Below are 22065 nucleotides of genomic sequence, written 5' to 3' on the forward strand. Positions count from 1 at the left end.
TATAGAGTAAGTTCTTTTGCTGTTTATATTTCTTCTGGCAGAGCTCCAAATAGCATTTAACAGTGTATTAATCAGCCAGAATGTGAGCTCAACAGACCACTGCATTTTCCTACTGCACCTGAGAACTCCAGTTGAATGCTCAGTAACTCCTGTTGAGCCCAAAATGTATTTTCAATGTACATTGAATTCATGGATTGCATATTATCACCTTCCACTTCCAGGTGAAGGCTGAGATTGCTAGCAGGACCTCCCAACCCTGGGAATGTGGCAAACAGAGAGTCATTTTGACACTCTAGACATTGGTGGAGGGAAATGGTGAATTCTCTCTTGCTCATATTACATCTTAGAAATGTCCACCAAAATTGCCAATAGGTTTATAAGGTGAGCACAGTAATGAAAGTGACACAGTGTGATTCCTTATCTTCCCAATGGTGATGACTTCTCACAGAGGTGGCAGGGCAAGCCAGACTTGATTAAAACTGAACTGTTAAGTTAGGAAAGAAAGAAAGGAAGGAAGGAAGGAAGGAAGAGAAAGGGAGGGAGGGAGGAAGGGAGGGGAGGGGAGAGTAAAATTTGAATGTTTTTGTACAAGAAAATCCAAAACGTCAGTTTATCTTTCTTTATTAGATTTGATGCAAGTCTAAGAAATATTATACATTTAAAACAATCCAGCAGTTTTCTTATCATAAGCACATGGTGTTTTTAGGTCTTCCCAGGAGAGGGCTTCTTTTCGCCTTGCCTGTTCTTCTTGGATACTCACCATATAATAAGCTAAACCTGAGAATTCCAGATCTCAATCACACAAAAGGAAGAGAACACTGATGACAGAGGCACTGGGACCTGAAACAATTGCTTCAAGGACTGTAAAGTCAACAGCTTCACCTCTGTGCAGGCACTAGTCTAACACAGCCTACGATGTGCCCAGTCCAGGAAGAAATAATTCTAGAAAGAATATCCACCTTTTGACAGTCTTAAGATATCAGCAAAATAAAACCACTGAACACAAGCATTTAAAAAAAAAAAAATCAGCCTCATTGCCCCTGCTTGTAAATTGTGTGTGTGTGCACACATGCACACGAGTGTGTTTTGAGGACGTTTGCATGCAAAACTATGCAGTGAAAACCTGATTTGGATTACAAATGGCCCCAAAACAAACTTCTGAGCATAATCTGTTCTCGAAGGTGTGTCTTGCTACAAGAAAGTCTCATATATTTGTATATTTTCTCTAACTTTGTTTTATTCTCAGAAATCTGAGGAGTTTATTCCCTGGAGCCTATTTATAATGATGCTTCAGGTTCAGCTGTGCGTCCCCTTTGGCTTTCCTCCTGAAGCGGAGAAGCATTTGCACAGAGCACACCAGGTGTTACTTTCATATTCTCAGACATACTAGAATATATTACCACAAACACTAAATCAAAACACAGCAAAATTAACTATCACTGCCAGGGTATCTAGACCAGACACCTGTTGACTTGCACAGGATCTGAATGCATTGTGTCTATGTTCTGATTGTCCACAAGATTGAACAATTTGATACTAACATTAATTGGCATTTTAACTGTTGGTTGGAGTTCACATATTATAGACCAAAATTCATCTCACTTAGTCAGCATCATGTCATCCATTTCCTTTGGCTTGTTAGATAATGACATATCCAAAGACCGGGTTCTTGGGGTTTCATTTTGCTGGCCTGGACCCAAAGAAAACTCACTCCTCTGGCTTGAGCCCCAATTTCATGCTTGGGAGCTAAAGCACATGACAACCATTCATCATTTCCATTTCTTTTTCTTTTTTAACTTTTTTTCTTACTATCTGGAAATCATTCCACCTAAGGAAAATGGTTAAACTCTTTTGTAAAACATTAAGGATGTGTGTAGGCATGACTTTCCTGAAGATGCCAAATTTCTGGAGGCTCTGGGGCTCCTGGCATTCCTTAGTCCTTTTTAATTGTGCCCACACTAGCCAAACTGTATAAGTGCATAGTTCCTTTCAGAGATAGACCACTTCCCAGGGACCAAAAGCACACACATTAATTATATGTCACCTCTCTATCCTTCTATTAGCTGTAGCATGTTTTCACTAGGCATTAATGCTAATGCAAATGTTTTGATATAAAAGATCATCTTTCAAATTATACTTTCTGAGTTCAGGCATGGTAATCAGACAAAAGGGAATGTACATTTTTCTAAAATCTAGAGATTAGGAAGACAGAGGTACTCTAAGGCATCTTGACTCATCCAGTTTACAGAAAACTCAAAAGTGAACATGTTTGGTTGCCATAAAGATAGGAATACAAACTAATGAATCTCACTCAAAGCTCTCAGTAACTGAGTGCTTCCCCTTGACTGCAAAGGGACGGCCAGTTTTTCTCTTACAATGGCAATTCTGGAGTGAGGTAGATTGTTTGTCCATTGAAAAAACTACCGTGAAAGGATTTGATCTACAGGATCCTTGGGAGACCACCTTTCTGAATTCCAGGTGCAACTCTCTGTCTAAGATAAATCCAAATGACATTCCCAAAAAAGTTCCTGAAAGAACAGAAGCATGCCTTGAATGATAGGTGAGCAGAGGAGATAGGGAATTCCCAAAAGAAAGCAGAAAGATTTATTTGTCAACAGGGAGGTAGATATTGCTAAAATTATTGAGTTAAAACTTTGCCCTTTAGTTCACAAAGGAAGCTGAAGAGACATATCGGAAGCAGATGGTAATTTCCCAAATGGAGATGGAAGAAACCTTGGGCAAAATAATAACAAATGTTCTGGTTTCAGTCAGTCAAGGGCTTAGAATTCATAGGAGAATGTGCAATTTCATTGCCCTATAGGTCTGCCTTTAAATTCTGAAGTAAAAAGAGGATGAAATGAAAATAATTAACCTATTTAAGTTTTAATGTGTAACTATTAGCTTGCAAAAATGTTTTGATGGTTTGAATAGTAGAAAAACATATGAGTTAGAGACAGGGCATTGAATTATTTATAGGTCAGTCAGTGGTGCTCATGTGGTAGTTCTACCTCAATTTCCCAAATTGTCTTTCTCTGGTCAAGAATGATTCCTGGGCACTGGCCTGCAAAGGAGTTAATGTTTAGTTCTTTTTCCAGATTCCTAGGATCAAATCCAAAGAGTGGAAGCCTACAACAAAACTGCCTGCATCAGAAATTTCTGCAAGTGTTTCATTCTTACTCTTCCTTCCATTTGCTTCCATTGGTATTTCATTCTCACTTTTCCTTCCATCTAATTTCCTTCCATTCAAACCAAAAAGTGGCTGGCATGTACTCCATAAGCACTAAACTTGGTGCAGGGCATGAGAGATACAAAGATGAGCAGGATCAAGTTCCGTCCACAAGATACTCAGTATGTAGTGGGGAAACAGACCAAGATACAGTAATAAAACAAAGTGATCAGGTGATTAGAGGAAAGTTGAGCAGAGAAAAGGTAGATTCTGATTTTGCATGAAGGGATTAGGGAAGGCTTCTCAGAGGGCATCAAAGATGTGATTCAAAGGAGAAGGTGACATGTGCAGGGAGGACAAGGTGGAGAAAGCATTCAAGAGCAAGGATAGCAGCTTTAAAAGAGATACAGGGGGATGTAGCACGTTCTAGAAGCTACAGGTAGTTTGATGTGGGTAGATTTCTATGTCCATGGTGGATGAGCAGGAAAGATGAGACTAGAGAGGAAGGCAGAGCCCAGACCGTGCCAAGCCTTCCATGACAGATGAGGGAGCCTAAATGTATCACTAGGTGATGGGGAGCCACTAAAGGATTGTGAGCAGAGAAGCAACATTGTCAGCTCTGCCTTTTAGATAATATACCCTTGGTGCCAATGTCATATCTGAATTGGAATGAGGCAAAACTAGGGAATAGAGTAGGCATACAGTTACTGTGATATTCTGGGTGAGAAAGCAAGGCTTCAAACTGACAAATCACCAAGAGTCCTTCTGATGACTGAACCAGAACAGACAGAAGTGAGGGCTCTGCCTTATGTCAGATCCTGGTTTCCTTCCTGAGACAGTGCTGTGGTTCTCAAAGCTCAGACAGGCGAGGCAGGCAGGTAAGAACCCCGACAATGTAGAAAAAAAATGATCTTATCTGGGTTGCAAACAGGCCCCAAAGGCAAACCATGGAATATTCTCCACATTAATAGCACGAGCCACATAGTTCCATTGATGACATCCCTGGCGGTGATCGGGAACCTCAACAGCCTTTCCACGGAGACTGGAACTTTAGTGACTCAGGAGCCCAGCTCCACATCCTATAACAGCACCAACCAGAGCTAAAGTTCCCTCCCCAGGGTCACCTGAGCAAGTGCAGTATTTTGAGCACTGACCGATTTAAATCTATAGTTCAACTAAAAAAAAAATGACAATAAAATGTGCTGAGGATTGTCTTCTAATGTGATTTCCCCAAGGTTTAGAATGTCCTTACCCATCACCCCTGCCACCAAAGTCAAGACCTACAACAGCATAGAAATCATTCAGTTTTTCTGATTGTTTAAATAGCGGGATGTTTTCCATCTTAATTTTCTTTCACTCCTGTTCAAGATTTAGAACTTTAGTTCACTAATATGACATGAATTAAGGCAGACTTCATTAGTCAGTAATTTAACAAATATTTATGGCATGCTTCCTGGGTCAGGACATTTGTAGCTGAAGAAAATAAAGACCCAATTACCAATGGCTTAAACAACTATGGGAATGTATGATCTCACATAAGAAGTCTGCAGATGGGGTGGTTCCAAGGTGGTTTTAATTATTAGTAGCTCAATGATGCTGTCAAAGCCCGAGTATCATTCCTTTCTACACTGCCATTATTGGGGTGTTAATTTGTGCTCTTGAACTGTTTTTCCCTTATGATGCCAAGATGGCTGCCACAAGTCCAGACATCATTCTCTAAGAACAAGGACAACTTTTGCAAAAGCATAAAACATGATTTTTTTTTTTTAGTTGGAGTCTCACTCTGTTGCTCAGGCTGGAGTGCAGTGACATGCTCATGGCCACCCCAGTGTTGACCTGCTGGGCTTCGGCAATCCTTCCGTCTCACCCTTCCAAGTAGCCAGGAGTACAGGTGCACACTACCATGCCTGGTTAATTTTTTATTTATTGTAGAGATGAGGTCTCATAAAGTTGCCTGGGCTGGTCTTGAACTTGTGGGCTCAGGCAATCCACTCACCTCGGCCTCCCAAAGTGCTGGGATTACAGGCTGAGCCACCGAGCCTGGTCAAAACATGATTCTTAAATTAATCACCAGCAATAAGAATAGGAAAACCTAGGATTAATTTAGATGGATTATAATATACCCCCTAGGTGCAATGGGAAACCTAACCTTCTGAAGTACATGGTTGCAAGTTGCCAGACAAGCTTAGGGTTATGTTGCCAAAGAAGCAACATGTTTGATAGATAGGCAACCAATAACGTCCACTCCACTATTCTAAGGACCCTCCAAGGACACATCATCCCAGAAGCCCCACAAGATTCTGCTGTCAAGAAATGTGCCTTCTAGTTGAGGAATTACAATGCAGGTGGATAACTTAGGAGAGAGGAACTTAGTGATAGTGGCAACCAGCCTCAAAGAGTAAAGTAATATGATGGAAACATTTCTCTGTGGGTGGGTGCTAGTATTACCAGGTATATATTAAGTACATTAAGTGGCGATTGTGACTGATAAACATTTTAGACATGGAAATGAATAGTTTGGGAACAAATCAATCCCCATATAATTTCTGAATTTTTACTGCATGCAAAGCATTATGTAGGACTTGGAAAAGGTATAAGATATAGGCGTTGGCCCTCTGAATGTCAGCATAATTGGGTGTTGGTGTATATGTAGTGAATATGAAGTACAAGGGAAGTTCAGAAAAGAATGAGAGACAGCTGGGTTGTCACAGAATAAATCTTGCCAACTTTATATTTTGAACATAATGTAGGAGGAAGGAATAGAAAGGTAGTAATTTTTTAAAAGAATTATATAAATTGAGAGTAGCTAAGAAAGAAGGCAATAAAATTAAAAAAGAAGAAACCAAGAGTAAGAGAGCAAAGTTAAAAATAACCCCAGTGCATTAATTTCGGTTGATTTTTTCAGCAAAGATGCCAAGAACACACAATAGGGAAACAACAATTTCTTCAATAATTGGTGCTGGAGAAACTGGATATCCTCATGCAGAAGAATGAAATTAGACTCTCATTTTACTCCATATGCAAAAATCAACTCATGACAGATGAAAAATTTAAATGCAAGACCTGAAACTATAAAACTACTAGAAGAAAAAACATAGGGGGAAATTTCTATGCCATTGTTCTGGGTAATGATTTTGTGAATGTGACCCCCAAAACACAGACAACAAAAGCAAAAATAAACAAATGAGTTATAAGAAACTAAAAACCCTTTGATGAGGAAAGAAAACAGTCAATAGAGCAAGGAGACAACCTGTGGGATGGTGGAATAGATTTGCAAATCATACATCTGATAAAGAATTAGTATCCAAAATATATAAGGAACGTAATAGCAAGAAAACAACTCAATTAAAAAATGGGCAAAGGACATTAATAGACATTTCCCAAAAGAAGACACCCAAATGACTAACAGGAATATTAAAAAAATGTTCAGCATAAGTGAACATCAGAAAAACATAAAATAAAACCACAATGTGCTATCACCTCCCACTTGCTAGAATGGCTATTACCAAAAAGACAAAAGATATAGAGAAAGGGGAATGTTTTTACACTGTTAGTGAAAATGTAAACTATTACAGTCATTAAGGAAAACAATATGGAGATTTCCAAAAAATTAAAAATAGAGCTTCTATATGAACCAACAATCCCACTACTGGTATATATTCAAAGCCACTGAAATCAGGATGCTGAAGAAATAACTGCACTCTTGTGTTCATTGCAGCACTGTCCACAATAGCCAAGCTAGAGAATCAACCTAAGTGTCCATCATCACATGAATGGATAAAGAATGTGTGACACACACACATAGTAGAATACTATTCAGCCTTAAAAGAGAAGGAAATCCTGTCATTCGTAATACAAAAGTACACCTTAAGAACATATGCTAAGTGAAAAAAGCCAGGTGTAGAAAGACAACAGTGTCTGAATTTCGCTCATATGTGGAATATAAAGCCGTTGAATTCATAGAAGGAAAGAGAAAAATGGTGGTTACCAGAGGTTAAAGATTGGGAGGAATTGGAGCGATGTCAGACAAAGGACACAGAATTCCCACTAGACAGGAGGAATAAATCCAAGAGATCTATTGTATATCATGGTGCCTGTAGTTAACAACAATATATTGGATTCTCAAAAATTGCTAAGAGAGTAAACCTTAAGTGCTCTCACTACAAAAGACACCAAGCATGTGAGGTAATACATATGTTAAAGAACTTGACTTAGCTATTCCACAATGTATATATATCAAACATCATGTTGTGCACCACAAATGCAACAATTTTTACTTGTCAATTAAAAATAAATAAAAGAAAGAATTTCTAATGTATATTATTAACTAATGAAAAATTATATTAAAAACATTCTCTGCGGGGGGCGCCGGTGGCTCAAGCCTGTAATCCCGGCACTTTGGGAGGCTGAGGCGAGAAGACTGACTGAGCCCAGAGGTTTGAGACCAGCCTGGGCAACTTGGTGAGACCTCGTCTACAATATATCAAAAAATTAGTCGGGCACAGTAACAGGTGCAGGTAGTTCCGGCTACTTGGAAGGCTGATGTGGAAGAACTGTCTGAGCCCACGGGTCGATGCTAGGATGAGTGTGCCACTGCACTCCAGCCTGGGCACAGAGGGAGACGCTGACTCAAAAAAAAAAAAAAAAATTCTATGTGCGTCAAGCAAGATTCAACTCAGCAACAACTACAAGATAAGTAATAGTGACAATAATAATAACTCGCACTTACATAGCACCTACCATGCACCAGGCACTATTCTAAGCTTTTTACATATTAGCCCATGTGATCATTACTTCAGTCCTAAGAAGAGGTGCTACTTTTGTTCTTATTTGATAGATAAGGAAACTCAGGATTAGAGATGTTAAGTAACTTGCTCAAGGTCAAACAGTCAGTAAGCAGCACAGTTGACACAAACCAAGACAGTTGGGCTCCTGAGTCTCTGATTTGAGCCACTGTGTTAGACTGAATGAAAATAAAACCCGAAAAAGTATGATTATTAAAGGAAAAATAAAGCATACCTGAGTTGTTTACTTCTCAAAATGGAGAAAAGGCTGGGTGTGAATTTGGATTACTATACTTTGCACCTCCAGTCATCCATGTAAAGGCTGTTTGGAGCTTTTAGCAGGTGTCCCACTGCTATCAGAGATGCAAAGGGTAGAAAGCATTCGTTATGCACTGGATTTAGCAAAGCTAAGGACAGAGATTGAGATCACTCAAGGGAGTCACCCCTGGGACTTTTTGAATAAGAATGAAAAAATCACCCACTTCTTAATAGACTGTCAGACCTTAAGGATGTTACTTCCACATCCCTTCCTATAGAGAATCACAGAATGAAAAGCTAAAAGATAATGGGGACCTGCAGCGTAGACAGCTTCAAGAGCAATCTAACACAGGCAGTAGGGCTGTTTGGAGGATGCGCAGAGGCTGACAACAGAAGCTCAGCCCTCCACTGGGTTGCCATAGGTCTACATTTTTGGCAACACTGTTGCCCATTTCCTGCAGTGATCATTGTGGCCTACATATCATAAAATGACCCCACTGAGCTCTTTCATAGCTTCTCTGACGCTATTCTGTGAATGGGAATTAGGGCACATTGGCCATCATATGGATGCTGAAAAACACAAAAAGAACGTAGGCTTTTTCCAGCCTCACATAGGTCCTTTGGCCTAATACACTTAGAGACACTCTTGCACAGTGAAAGGAATTTTGGATGAAGCTTCAATGGGTCTGAAGTACAAACTCTCAAGGTTATTTCAGACCAATTACATAAATTATACAGCCTTTTAATACCTCAGTTTCATCAGCTGTAAAATGGCAATAAAATGCCCTGACTCTTGCAAAGAGTCATAAAGGTATTATAAGAACCAAATGAAATGACATGCATGAAAGCCATCCGAAAAGGACAAATCATTATACAAAGCCAGGGGTTATTATTCCTTTACACTCATTACTATAACACTGGTGTAAGAAAAAACACATGGCTACAACAAGGACCCAGCCCTGTGTCTTCCACCTACACATAAACAGAGATTAGAACACTGAATTAGTCAGCTCTAGCTGCCATAACAAGATACCACAGACTGGGTGACTGAAAGAACAGTAAATAAATTTTTTTTCACAGTGTTGAAGGCTTGAAGTACATGATCAAGGTGCCACCAAGATTGGTTTCTGGTGAGGCCTCTCTTTCCGACTTGCAAATAGCCACCTTCTCACTGTGTCCTCATATTGCCTTTCCTCTGTGCTCATATGTTCCTGGAGTCTCTGACTCTTCTTGTAAGAACACCAGTGCTATAGGATTACAGCCCCACCCTCATGACCTCATTTAACCATCATTACCATTTATAAGGCTCTATCTTCAAATATAGTCTTATTGGGTGTTGGGGTTTCAGCATATACATTTTAGGGAGACAGAACACAGTTTATATATGACAAACACCCAGAGGTGGAAGCAGTTTTGCTGTATCTCCTTTATACAGTTAGATATTGTCTGGTGTATAGGAACTGCTGTTGTCTATAACAGTGTCCTTGCCAAGTTCCAGGCTGGGATTCTATTTTGACTATTTCTAGAACTGTGGAACTGATGGCCACTTCAGATATGCACTTACAAAAATTAATAGGCAGAAGGATGCTGTGCTTGTTGATGAAAAGAGAAGAAATTTTGTTATTGTTATTTTGTTATTTGATGTGTACAGAACTACCTGAGAACACGGTAAAATAATATCTGCTCTAGGCTAAACTTCATGGTTGGTTTTGTGCCCTATTCAGGGAAATGTTACAGGAATAAGCTAAAGACAGGTTGAGATCCCACTACTCCTAGTAATCCATGGATCAAAAATGCAGGCTTTCTTGAAAATCAGCACCTTTGATTGGATATTTTTGGCACAAAGTCTCCTTCCAGTGGATTTATGACCACAGAGTATAGACAAGGAAGAGAGGAACAGGGCAAATATAGGGCAGTAAATGTTTGGTTGAACTTGTGAGCACCCAAGATTTCAAGGGATAAGTGGTAGGGGAGGGAGGTCAAACAGAGATTGACTTTATAAGAGCATGAGCAAGGATATTTAAGTATCAATAGTCATATTATTGATTTGTCTCACAAGCTGTTGAGACATGGGTAATTTTGGTTAAATGCTCACAATGCTAGATCTCAGGGCACAGATGAGGAAAACAGAGAGGAGGAATTTCTAAAGATGACTGGGAATATCTCCCCAGTATAGACAGAGATTAATTTTGCAGATATTGATAGACATATGTTTGAGGTGGACTTTACTGCCCTACATATCCTAGGACAGGACACCTTGAAGTACCTATTTAAGGCATAGAGAATCTGTCAATTCAAGACTCATAACCAAATAAAGGATCCAGAATTCCAGGGCTTTCTTATCCCTTTAAACAAAATCAGTAGAGTCAGACATCTTTTCTAATCTCGACCTTTTTAATCGAACCAGAGTAGTGAATACTTGTGATACCAAGACTGTAACTGCTGTGCCTATGACCTTGGTAGAGTCCATAGTATAGAGATGTCCTTGAACTTCAACGTTGCTTTAATGAGGGCAGTGGTTCCTTGGATCACTCACCTGTTCATGTGAACACCATCTGAACAAAGCCCACAGGCTCAGGATAGGGGCTCTGTGTCAAAAGCAGAGTCGTCTAGGTGTCCGCAACGGGGCCTCAGGAATATGACTGTCATAGGCTCAGCATCTCCCTGGGCATGGCTCTGTCACCAAAGTAGACAGCTTGATTGTGCAATGACTTAATTAGAATCTGGCACTCCAGTCAACAGGGGCAGGTGGAAGGCATGTTTGGAAGTTGTCCTTGGGAAATGCCACTAAGAATAGCATCTACCTCTAGTTTGCTAGAGGATCTTAGACAGGCAGGCAGGGAGACTGGACCCTTCATGAAGCTCATAATTTCAAAAGAAAAGAATCTTCTCTAAGATCTCATGCCTACAATCTCTGAATGAGTTCAGATTTATTTCAAGAACACATTTTCCCCCAGCCCTGAAATAAGTGTGAACCGAACTGTGAAAAACAGACCTTGACCATATTGTTGTCACTACCAATTCACAGCAACAATCTTCAGTTTTGAATTATCACCCTCTATTTCTTTTTTACATTGAAGGATTCGGAGATTACAAAAAAAAACTCTAGCCAAGATGACTTAAAAATTTTCCATTTTTGAAATCTTGATCATTCTTATCTCAGCCTGCAGATCTGTCGTGCATCACACACACCCATCAGTGATGCTCACTGGGACGTGCCTAATGAGAGGAGAACCTCCCCTGGGCTTCCAGAGAGGTCTCTACAACATAACTGTGCCCTACATAATGAGAGAACTGCCTGGGGAACTCCAGTCCTTAGCAGACCTCAAGTACAAACTGAGCTTGTTCTTTTCCATCATGTTCTAAGTCAATCTGAATGCATTACAAACCACAGAGTCGCAAATTGTATTTGATTATTTATAACCATAAAATAAATAGAATAATGTAGGTCTTGTGAATTTTTTTTTTCAATGACAGATAAGGCAAGGAATAGAAAATTCCCTAGTGGGGCTAAATGATTAATGCATGATGAATTCATAACATTCTTGCATTTGACAACATTTCTTGAAAGAGTTGAAACCAGTTTCCAAGGTACAGTGCATCCAGTTTTCCAAAACTTTTAAGTTTTCTAGCCCTGAGTTTTTACATAAGCCATTGGAGTTCAGAGAAACACATAAATTTCTAAGACGTGTTTCTTTTCTCTGAGCAACTCATCTTCTCATGGCAAAGGCCACAAAATAGCATCCTTTCACCTGCTTCTAATTTGGTATAAAGGCAAAAAATAATATTCCTAGGTATTTACTTCTAAAATCATGCTGTAAGAATACTTGAGATGAAAGAGAGTCTCATGAGTTACTATCTGTCATTGGCTTCCCATGATTAAAGGTAGGATACCTATGCAACCTGGACAAACCACATCAAAGACTTCATTAAGCCAGCAGGTACGGTGTCGTGTGTCTGACTAAAGGGGTGCTCTGAAGTTAATATGCTTTCATTTGATTAAAGTCCAGACTCCTAACAAAACAGCAATATGGAGACAGCTATGCTGTTCTCTGTGTTTCTTCCCTTTGGAGGTCTCTCTCTCCCTTGTAAAGCATCTGATAAATGGACAACAAAACTCCTTTTGTCATTGCAGTTATGCCCAGCTTGTGTTAACTATGTGCTCGCACTGTACCAAAACTGTCTTACATTTTATCTCATTTAATCATTACATTGAAATTGTGAGATGACTTTTAGTGATAAATAAGTAGTTGGAAACAAGGGAAGGAGCACAGCAAGGGTCCCCAGGCAGAAATGTAGGAATGTAGCACCCACTAAGCTAGACTGCCTTTCTGTGTCAACTCCCTACTGTCCACTTCAATAAGGGGGAAAAAAAATCCCAGACCAGATGAGTCGGCAAGGTCATTCGTTCTTAAATCCTCAGACTTAAAGATTCCCTCATCAGCATAGCAACATGCAAAAGGTATGTTGACTTGAGAAATTTTAACTGCTATCATTCGATGCAAAATCTAAAAGAAAAAATGACTGACTTGCTACTTGCTTCTTGTTTCTAAACCTCAAAATCATCACAAAGCAGTCTAAGCTGAGATCAAGCCCTGCCCTACCCCACTAAAGCATTCATAATCCCATGCTATCCCCCTAGGTGTTCCAGCAACCAAGATCTTACACTCTAGCAGAGGGGAAGAGGGAAGCAGTAAATACGAGAAGCTTCCACCCCCACGGTGCAAGAACACTTTTTTAAGAACACCTGCATTTCCATGGGCGGACATGCAAGCTGTAAGTAATTGACTATAAAGCAGACATTAAGGCTGTGAGGGCTGCCAACACTTCCATCCAACATGTGCAAACGGGTTACACAAAGGATGCACGAAAATATTCCATGGAGAGAAATCCATTCCATCAGCCATCCACGCACAGCCCTGTACTTCTTCTCCCCTGAGCTGGGTTAATGACAATAACTACCCTCACCTTGAAATGAGAATGTGTTAGAAACTTAGGACCTCCATTACACTTAGAATTAGGAACAGAATATCCAATGAGCCTACATAAACAGCTGTGCAGTCTGAACTCAGACAGAAATTGAAACGAAGTTGCTGCTGGAATGAGCTTGCTTGCCACAGAGAACAACTGAGCCGACCACACTCTTTCTGTGGTTGCACAATCAGATAGGCACCATTTGTAGTCCATCCGTACTTTTGTGTTTTATGGCATTCACTAACATTGGTCTAGAGTAAACTGCCCCCATTTTAATGTCTTTTCATATGCCTTATTTTCCAGAGCTGGGGCAAGAATAAGTCACTATTGTCTAATACAAAGTTAAATTGGCAGATAGCAAAACACACAAGCACTTTTCTCTGAGTGACATTTTGTGTGGTGGGGAGGCAGGAAGGTATACAAAAAGCAGCCAGGACTGCAAGGATGCTGATGTCTTAGAAATTTGGACTTTTTTTCTTCTTCGTTTATTGCTAACTTTCAGAAGTAATTAGGGCACTCATTTCTAAGCTAATGACTTCTAACGGTCACTTAATTCTGGACAAACTGCAGAGTAGAATGCTTTTGAAAGTAGAATTAATTGTTTAAAAGACATTATTGGGATTAGTCTGGTAAATGTAGAGAGAAAAAAAGATCTTTTACTGAGACATTAAAAATAATGAAGTTCCCTCCAGTCCCAAACCCAATACATTTTGTGGGTTTCTTTTTTTCTTTTTCTTTTATCTGAAAGTAATCAGCCAAGGAATGAAGCAATATCAGAGACCTTTATATCTGTTTGTGGGTGTTCACTTATGTTTCCCACCATCATATCAGGTCAGTCTAAGAAAGGGAATAACATAACCAGGATATGCCATGTTGCAATTATTTCTCTCTCTCTCTCTCTTTTTCTCTCTTATTTCAAAAAGCATCCATCTAATCACTGTTGTGCTCAGAGTTCTCAAGAGAGTCAGTATATAGTACCAAAGGCAATGAGTACCCATCCTCTGAAGCGCACAGTTTATTAAGGGACAAAAGTGTATAAATAGCAAGGAACACCAAGGCAAATGGCATAATAGAAGTTCTGACAAGACTCTGTAAGAGTCAATAAAGTGAGGGAACTTTGACTGGAAAAATGTTGGAACGGCTTCAAAACCTTTACATGTGTGTAGATCCCCGATGATTCGTAAGGAAAGAAAGAGAATACCAAGCACAAGGAGCGACAAGAGCAAAGCCATGAAAGTAGGAAAGTCAGCATGGAGCATAGGGTGTGTGACTGCAAGACAGATAGCATCTTGAAAAATAAGATTAGATCGAGGCCATAGCAGGGAAATTTCCAAATACTGCATAAAGAGTTGGGACACTGGTGTGTAGACAATCATGTATCATGAGTTCAAGTTGGTGTGCCGAGTTTTTTTGTTTGCCATGGGAACGATAAAGCAACTATTATTTTTTTTCCAACTGAAAAAATATATTTTGGTTTTTTTTCCCCAATAGCTGTAAGGGTACAAGTGGGTTTTAGTGACATGGATAAATTGCATAGTGGTGATGTCTGGACTTTACCCATCACTTGAATAGTGTACATTGTACTCAATAGGTAATTTTTCATCTCTCACCCCCTACCCACCCTCCCCTCTTCTGAATCCCCAGTGTCCATTGTAGCACTCTGTGTTCCTTGACCAACCCATAGCTCAGCTCCCAATTGTAAGTGAGAGCATGAGTTATTTGGTTTTTTGTTCCTGAATTACTTCACCTAGGTTAATGAAGACAGTTATCATTAAAGTTTGGTGAGGAAAAAGAAGGAAAAACCATGGGAAAAAAGACAAAAAGGAAGAAGTGGGATCACCAATAGAATATATTTCCACACTCCCGTTTTGGCTAGGGGAGCCTGCTCATTCTTATCTACTTTCTTTTTTCTTGTTTATTATAAAGTGTTGGCATCCTCCCCTCTTTAAAACCATGACAATATTTAAACATCACTCCAGAATTGAATCACCAGACCAGACTTCCATTCTGAACTTTCATTCTAAATTTTCACATGCCTGCTTGATACATGAAGATGGACGTGTTATTGATCCTCAGACTCAAAATAGTCAAGTTGAGTTTATCTTCCACTAGATCCTGATTCTCGTCTATATTCTCATCACTTAATATCACCTCCATCCTCTGAATCATGCAGACTAGAACTACAAAGATTATTTTAGACTGTGCTTTCTCTTAACCTATCAACATACAATATGTTGTCAAATCATATCACAAAATCTATATCTATACATTTATCTTCTATATCTATACATCCATCCTATTCATTTCATCTCCTCTAGCAAAGTCCTATTTCAACTCTATCAGCTTCATTTCCCCCCAGACTCTGTTTTCCTTGACTCCAATCTCTTCCCTCATTAATCTCTCTCACTGTTCAACCTAAAACACAGATCAGATGCTGCTAGGCTCGTCCACACAAATCTTTGATGTCTTTTCACTGACTACACAATGAAGTCAACCACCTGAGTGGCATCCAAAGTCTTGAAAGATGTGGCCAAAACCTCCACCCAATCTCCCCATGGTTTCTGGATTCTCTATTCTCCAAACACACTATTCAATTCAATGCCTTGTCTCCATCTACAACTTTCTCTCTAAGTTTTCCTGTTGAAATACTATTTAATTTTCACGTCCTAGCTAATATATTGCTTCTTTCACAAAGTCTTTCTGTTTTCTCTGTCCCAGCTGAATAAAAGGCTACTTTCTCTTTGCATACACACAATTCTTCAAGTTTATTATTTTTGTCTGACATACATTATTTTCTAGGTGTTTTCTCTGCTCAATTATAAATTCCTTGAGTACGGGAGTCATGCTATAATCATCAATATATTTCCTAATATCTGGCATAGTATTTTGAAAATAATGAGATGCAAATTTGGTTTATTCTTGAATTTGTTTCCAGGTATTAAAATCTCTAGGAGTGTAAATTTCCTGAAAGAAAACCAGATTAGCCCACCAAAAGGAAAAGTGTGTCCACACTAGTTTGCCGAGCAATTTGAGCCTTAAGTTTCCAGTGGTTAATCAATGCATATTGGGTCCTAACTATTCATTCTAATTAATAGTTTATTTATTTACTCATTTAAAAATATTTCTTAAACATTTACTTCCTAGGATTGTTCTAGGTACTACAGATATGGTGATGAATAAGACTGACATGATTCAACTTGGACTAATTTGCATTCAAATGGAGAAACTGATTTTTTAAAAATAATAAATTAAAACAATATTTGTATAGAAATACATGGTGGGATAAAGATACAACAGAATAAGCTGGGCTTGGTGGCTCAGCCTGTAATCCCAGAGCTTTGGGAGGCTGAGGTGAGTGGATTGCCTGAGCCCGCGAGTTCGAGACCCGCCTGGGTAACTTGGCGAGACCTCGTCTCTACAATAAGTCAAAAATTAGCCAGGCATGGTAGCGCGCGCCTGTAGTTCCAGCTACTTGGAAGGCTGAGGCAGAAGGATCGCCGGAGCCCACCAGGTCGAGACTGCGGTGGCCGGGAGCGGCCACTGCACTCCAGTCTGGGTGACAGAGTGAGACTCCAACTCAAAAAAGAAAAAAAGATACAACAGAATAATAGGATAGAGTTAATGGTTTTCCTTACAGGAAAACCTCTGTAAGGAAATGACATTTGAACTGATAGACCACTCTATCTCTCTACAACGGCAAGATGCTTTTGGGTAATGGGATACATGATAGAACAAGTGACTCCCAGAAACATTATTATTATTATTATTATTCCTTTTCCTCTTCCTCTTCCTTCTTATTGCCCTTCTTCTTTTATCTATAAATGAGTTACAGTGTTGTGTGCTAGGAATGATGCTGTTTTCTTCTCCAAGATGGAAAGCCTGACACCAGATTGCTATTGTCTGCCTATACTCCCACCCCAGAGGTACAATACTATATCAGGATTTCAAGACTGCTTACAGCCGCTAATTAAGCCCCTAGGGATAGGTGTATCCAGATAATCTTTACTGATTAAAAGTTCCAGTTGTTGAAGCTATCCTCTGCCTCCAGCACTTCTATTGTGATGTCTTTTGGTCATGAACCCTTAAAGAAGACCTAAAATTGTTGGGCAAAGAGGTTCAGGAATATACACATGGATGCTCACCTCAACAACCTTATAATTGAGATGTATTTCTTTTGTGAAGTCCTTTTGGTAAGCATTCATATGAGAAACAAATATCTCATTCTGAACCCATCCCAATAATTTCATCCACATGCTTCTCTGCAAATCTCATCGTCACTAGTCCTCTAGCTGTTTTTCCTTCTATAGAAAGCTATAGAGCCACACCATTAACCATTGCACACATTTTGGTATAGATTCTTATCTCAGATTTTCTCTCCTTCCTGATAGTGTAGTTTTGAGATATTCTATTCAAAGTTATTTGCGCTGGAAATATGTCCTTTTTTCCACTCCCTTCAAGACCACCTGTGATAAACGCAGCTGTAATAACACAAGAGTTCATTTCCAGGGGGACCAGCACACTCACACTGAGCAGAGCCATCTGTAAGCCAGGCTTGAAAATTGTTCCTTCGTAGCCATCTTTTCATGGGTACCCTATGAAGTATTAAGGCAGATTAAAGAGGGGGTGGCAGTGAGGCAGGAATAGCTGCATTGGGAGTGTGAGCCACGTGCTTATGTAATTGACTTGTGCTTTCACAACCTGCTTGGTCCCTGTCTCATAAATCCTATTTTCATATGGGGAAGATATGCTGGGCATACCTGACTTTATGGCAATGGGATCAGATAATCCTCAATGCATGATGGGTAACATGACTCACATGATCACCTGCGGGTTGTGATCAGGCATTCAGTCTGTTCCAGAGCCTAGTAAAATGAAACAAAACAAAACAAAACAAAACAAAACACTGTTTCTTCTTCTTCTTTTTTTTGAGTTGGAGTCTCACTCTGCTGCCCAGGCTGGAGTGTAGTGGCGCACTCACGGCACCCCAGCGTTGATTGGCGATCCTTCTACCTCAGCCTTCCAAGTAGCCGGAACTACAAGCACGCACTACCACACCCGGTTAATTTTTGATTTATTGTAGAGACGAGGGCTCACCAAGTTGCCCTGGCTGGGATTACAGGTGGAACCGCCGGGTGCGGCCAAAACCCTGACTCTTAAAAGAATAGACATTTGCTAAAGAAGGTATGATTTTGCTCCAAAATTCTAGGTATTCCTATATATTCCGAGACATTTAAAGCACCAGAATTCTGCTTGGTCATAGGGACTAAATAAACTGCTTGTCCCCGAGGTTGAAATAACCAATCTCTTGCTCTAGTCACTGCTCATGTTTTCCAATTCACCTTGTAAGTGAGCTAGAGTTAATACACACAAATATTGTATATACAGCAGTCCCTCCCCACTCTCACTTATTCATGGTTTTGCTTTCTGCAGTTTCAATGACCCTGGGTCAACCACAATCAGAGAATATTAAATGGAAAATTCCAGAAATATCATAAATTTTACATCATGCACTGTTCTGAGCAGCATGATGACATCTTGAGCTGTCCCATTCCATCCCACCCAGGATGTGAGTTCTTCTTTTGCCTGGCATTGCCATGCTGTCCATGCTACCCATCTGTGAGTCTCTTAGGAGCCGTCACAGTTATCAGCTCAGCTGTTATCGGATGGCAGTGCTTGTGTTCAAGTAACCCTTGTTTGACTTAATCATGGCCCCAAAGCACAAGAGTAGTGCTGCTGGCAATTCGGATATGCCAAAGAGAGGTTTTAAATTGCTACCTTTAAGAGAAAAGGTGAAAGTTCTTGACTTAAGAAGTAAAGAAAAAAATATCATATGCTGAGTTTGCTGAGACCTGTGGTAAGAAGTCTACTATTTATGAAATTGTAAAGAAGGAAAAAGAAATTTATACTAGTTGTGCTGTTGAAACTCAAACTGCACAAGTTACAGCCACAGTATGTGATAAGTGCTTACTAAAGATGGAAAAGGTATTGCATTTGTGGGTGGAAGATACAGACAGAAAGTACCCAAGTCCTCAGGTATCTCCTGGGGGTCTTGGAACATATGTTTCATGGGTAAGGAGGGATCACTATGATGCCTTCAAAATTGGAAGAGGCCCCTTTTCAGTGGTATGAAGCACAGGGTACATTGCTTTGTCAGGAACACCTAAACCTCAGCAGTTTCAATAATGTTACCAAAGGTGGTTGTGCCCTATATTTTCATGGGATTTACCGCAGAGCCTCTGGTTTGTATGTGTCTTATTGAGGCATCTAGTGTTGCCGCTTTCACTATATGCGCAATGGACCAGCATGATACTTTGTGGGATGGAGAAAAGAGCAATGTTTCTGGTCTGCATTGTGGCCCTGAGTCTGAGATAAAGAAAAAATCTTCTGGTCAATTTGTGAAGATGTATTATAATCCCTTCCAGACGAAAGGAAATTAATCCTGGTGTTACTTGGCTAACAAGACTAAGAAAAAGTATTTTAAAAAAATCAATATGGTATACTAGGTGCCAGGGATGCACTAATTTGCTTCCGTCAGGAAAGTATATCTGAAATGGCAACGAAATTGAAGTCATCATTTGATTAATCTAACAGTAATAGACTATTATTCTCTAAGACCCATCAACAAGACACAGTAACACCTGAAATTGGGATGGTATTAAAAACACTATTCCAGGCTCTAATGATGTGAGATTGCTTTTGTAACACTATTTCGGCAAAGAAGGGGATGTCCAGGGACATTCGCTTAGTCTTCCCTTCACAGATCCAGAAACCAAAGTGCAAAGATTCTGTCAGTTGTTGATGTTACCTATTTTAGCTCAATGTGTTTAGACTGGAGAAAACACAGTGGGATAGATTTAGGGTCCCACTGAGTATAACAAGGCAGATTTGGGTCAAAACTCACTTTACCACCTGACCTATTGCTTTTTATCTTCCTTTGATGGCTTCTTCTTTTCCTTCACCTCTCTAACTGCCAGAGTACAGAGTGTGTCAGGGTTTTGTTTGGCGCTCACCTCTCTTCTTGTTTCTATGTATACTTTCTCCTGAGGTTATCTTACCTAGTCCATGACTCTACCTACCATATATAAAACACATACAGACAGTTGTGTATGTATACATGTATATGTGTATTCTCTAAGACCCATAAACAAGACACAGTAACACCTGAAATTGGTATGTTATTAAAATCACTATGCCTATGTGTTTTTCCAGGCTCTAATGACGTGAGTGTACTAGCACACGCATATATACACCCATGCCTGAACTTCTCCCTGAGCTCATATATTCTCCTCGCTACTGTTTATCTCTATTCGGATATTAATAAGCATCTCAATCTCATAAAAGAGAATTGTTCATTTCTGTTCCACTCAGCAAACCTTTCCTTTCACAAGCACGTTTTCCACCATCTACTTAGTTTCTCAGACCAAAAGTCTCCAGTGTATCCTTTATTTCACTTCCATGTCCACATTTAATCCATCCATAAGTTCCATAGGATCTACTTACAGAATGTACCCCATATCCGACTACATTACACAATCATTATGCTCCTATGACATGCATCTGTACCACTATCATCTCTCCTTTGATTAGTAATAAGTTCATCACCAGTTTTCACTGTTTCTGCCTTTTTCTGCCTTACTCTAACCAGAATCAGGGATAATTTTTCTAAACATAAATCAAATCATGTCAATTCCATGAGTAAAATTCTCAAATGGCTTTCCACTTCACCAAGGATAAAATGCAAACCCTTTATCATAGCATACAAGACCCTTCTGGCTCCCGCCTGATCTTCTCTTATTAACTCTTTCTATTCCCTCCATCTTTATTGCACTGCAGTCTACACTGGCCTGAAGACTCTGGCACATTTGCGTCAACCCAAGATCCTAGGGAAATTGTTTTCTTTGTTTGGAACTCTCGTCCATAACTATCTCTTCTTCATATTTTGGCTATGCAATTTAGGATTCAGCAGCTTCCTCCAAGTCACTCTTCAGTATCTTCTTCTTTTTAAAGCTTTTTTTTTTTTTCGAGTTGGGGTCTCACTCTGTCACCCAGACTGGAGTGCAGTGGCTACTCCTGGCCACCGCAGCCTCGACCTGCTGGGCTCCGGCGATCCTTCCTCCTCAGCCTTCCAAGTAGGTGGAACTACAGGCTCACACTACCACACCTGGCTAGTTTTTTTTTAATTTATTGTAGAGATGAGGTCTCGCCAAGTTGCACGGACGGGTCTCGAATCCGCAGGCTCAGGCAATCCATTCACCTCGGCCTCCCAAAGGCACAGGATTACAGGCTGAGCCACCGAGCACAGCAGTATCTTCTTCTTTTATTCTTTCCAGAGCATCTATCAGTTCCTAAGATTAACTTATTTATTTATTATCTCTCTCCCACTCTAATATAAGCTTCACAAGGACTCTAGTTTACTTATCACTATATTTCTTGCACCCAGGACAATATTTATCAGATAGTATTTGGTTAATAAATATTTGTTGGCTGAGTTATTAATCCCAACCCTTCCCTTTGTTTTGTGGGCTGTAGCATTATTTTGGGCACCAGAAATTAATGTTAGCTCAATCCAAGGTACAATGACCAGTGAAATGGCTGGTATTTCCTTTGCTTCAGTACACAGTTACTCTAAGTAACAGTCCTATGGTTTTTTAGGAAAGCTAGAAGGATATTTCATTGTCCCTACTTATGATTTTGTTGCAGAGTCTGCAAGGATTCTGTTTTTTTCTCTTCATGTAAAGGGCTCTAGAACTAACACGGCTCCGGTAATAAAATTGGAGGCTTTACTCTCTCAAAAGGCTCAATCCAGGCCTCTCTTCATGAGTCCTAAAGTTGTTTTCTACTTAATAAAAATAGGGTTTTTAATATAAAATAGAACTAAAAAGA

The sequence above is a fragment of the Carlito syrichta genome, unplaced genomic scaffold, assembly GCF_000164805.1.
Source record: "Carlito syrichta isolate Samal-C Ts95f unplaced genomic scaffold, Tarsius_syrichta-2.0.1 Scaffold308805, whole genome shotgun sequence".
Classification (NCBI taxonomy): domain Eukaryota; kingdom Metazoa; phylum Chordata; class Mammalia; order Primates; family Tarsiidae; genus Carlito; species Carlito syrichta.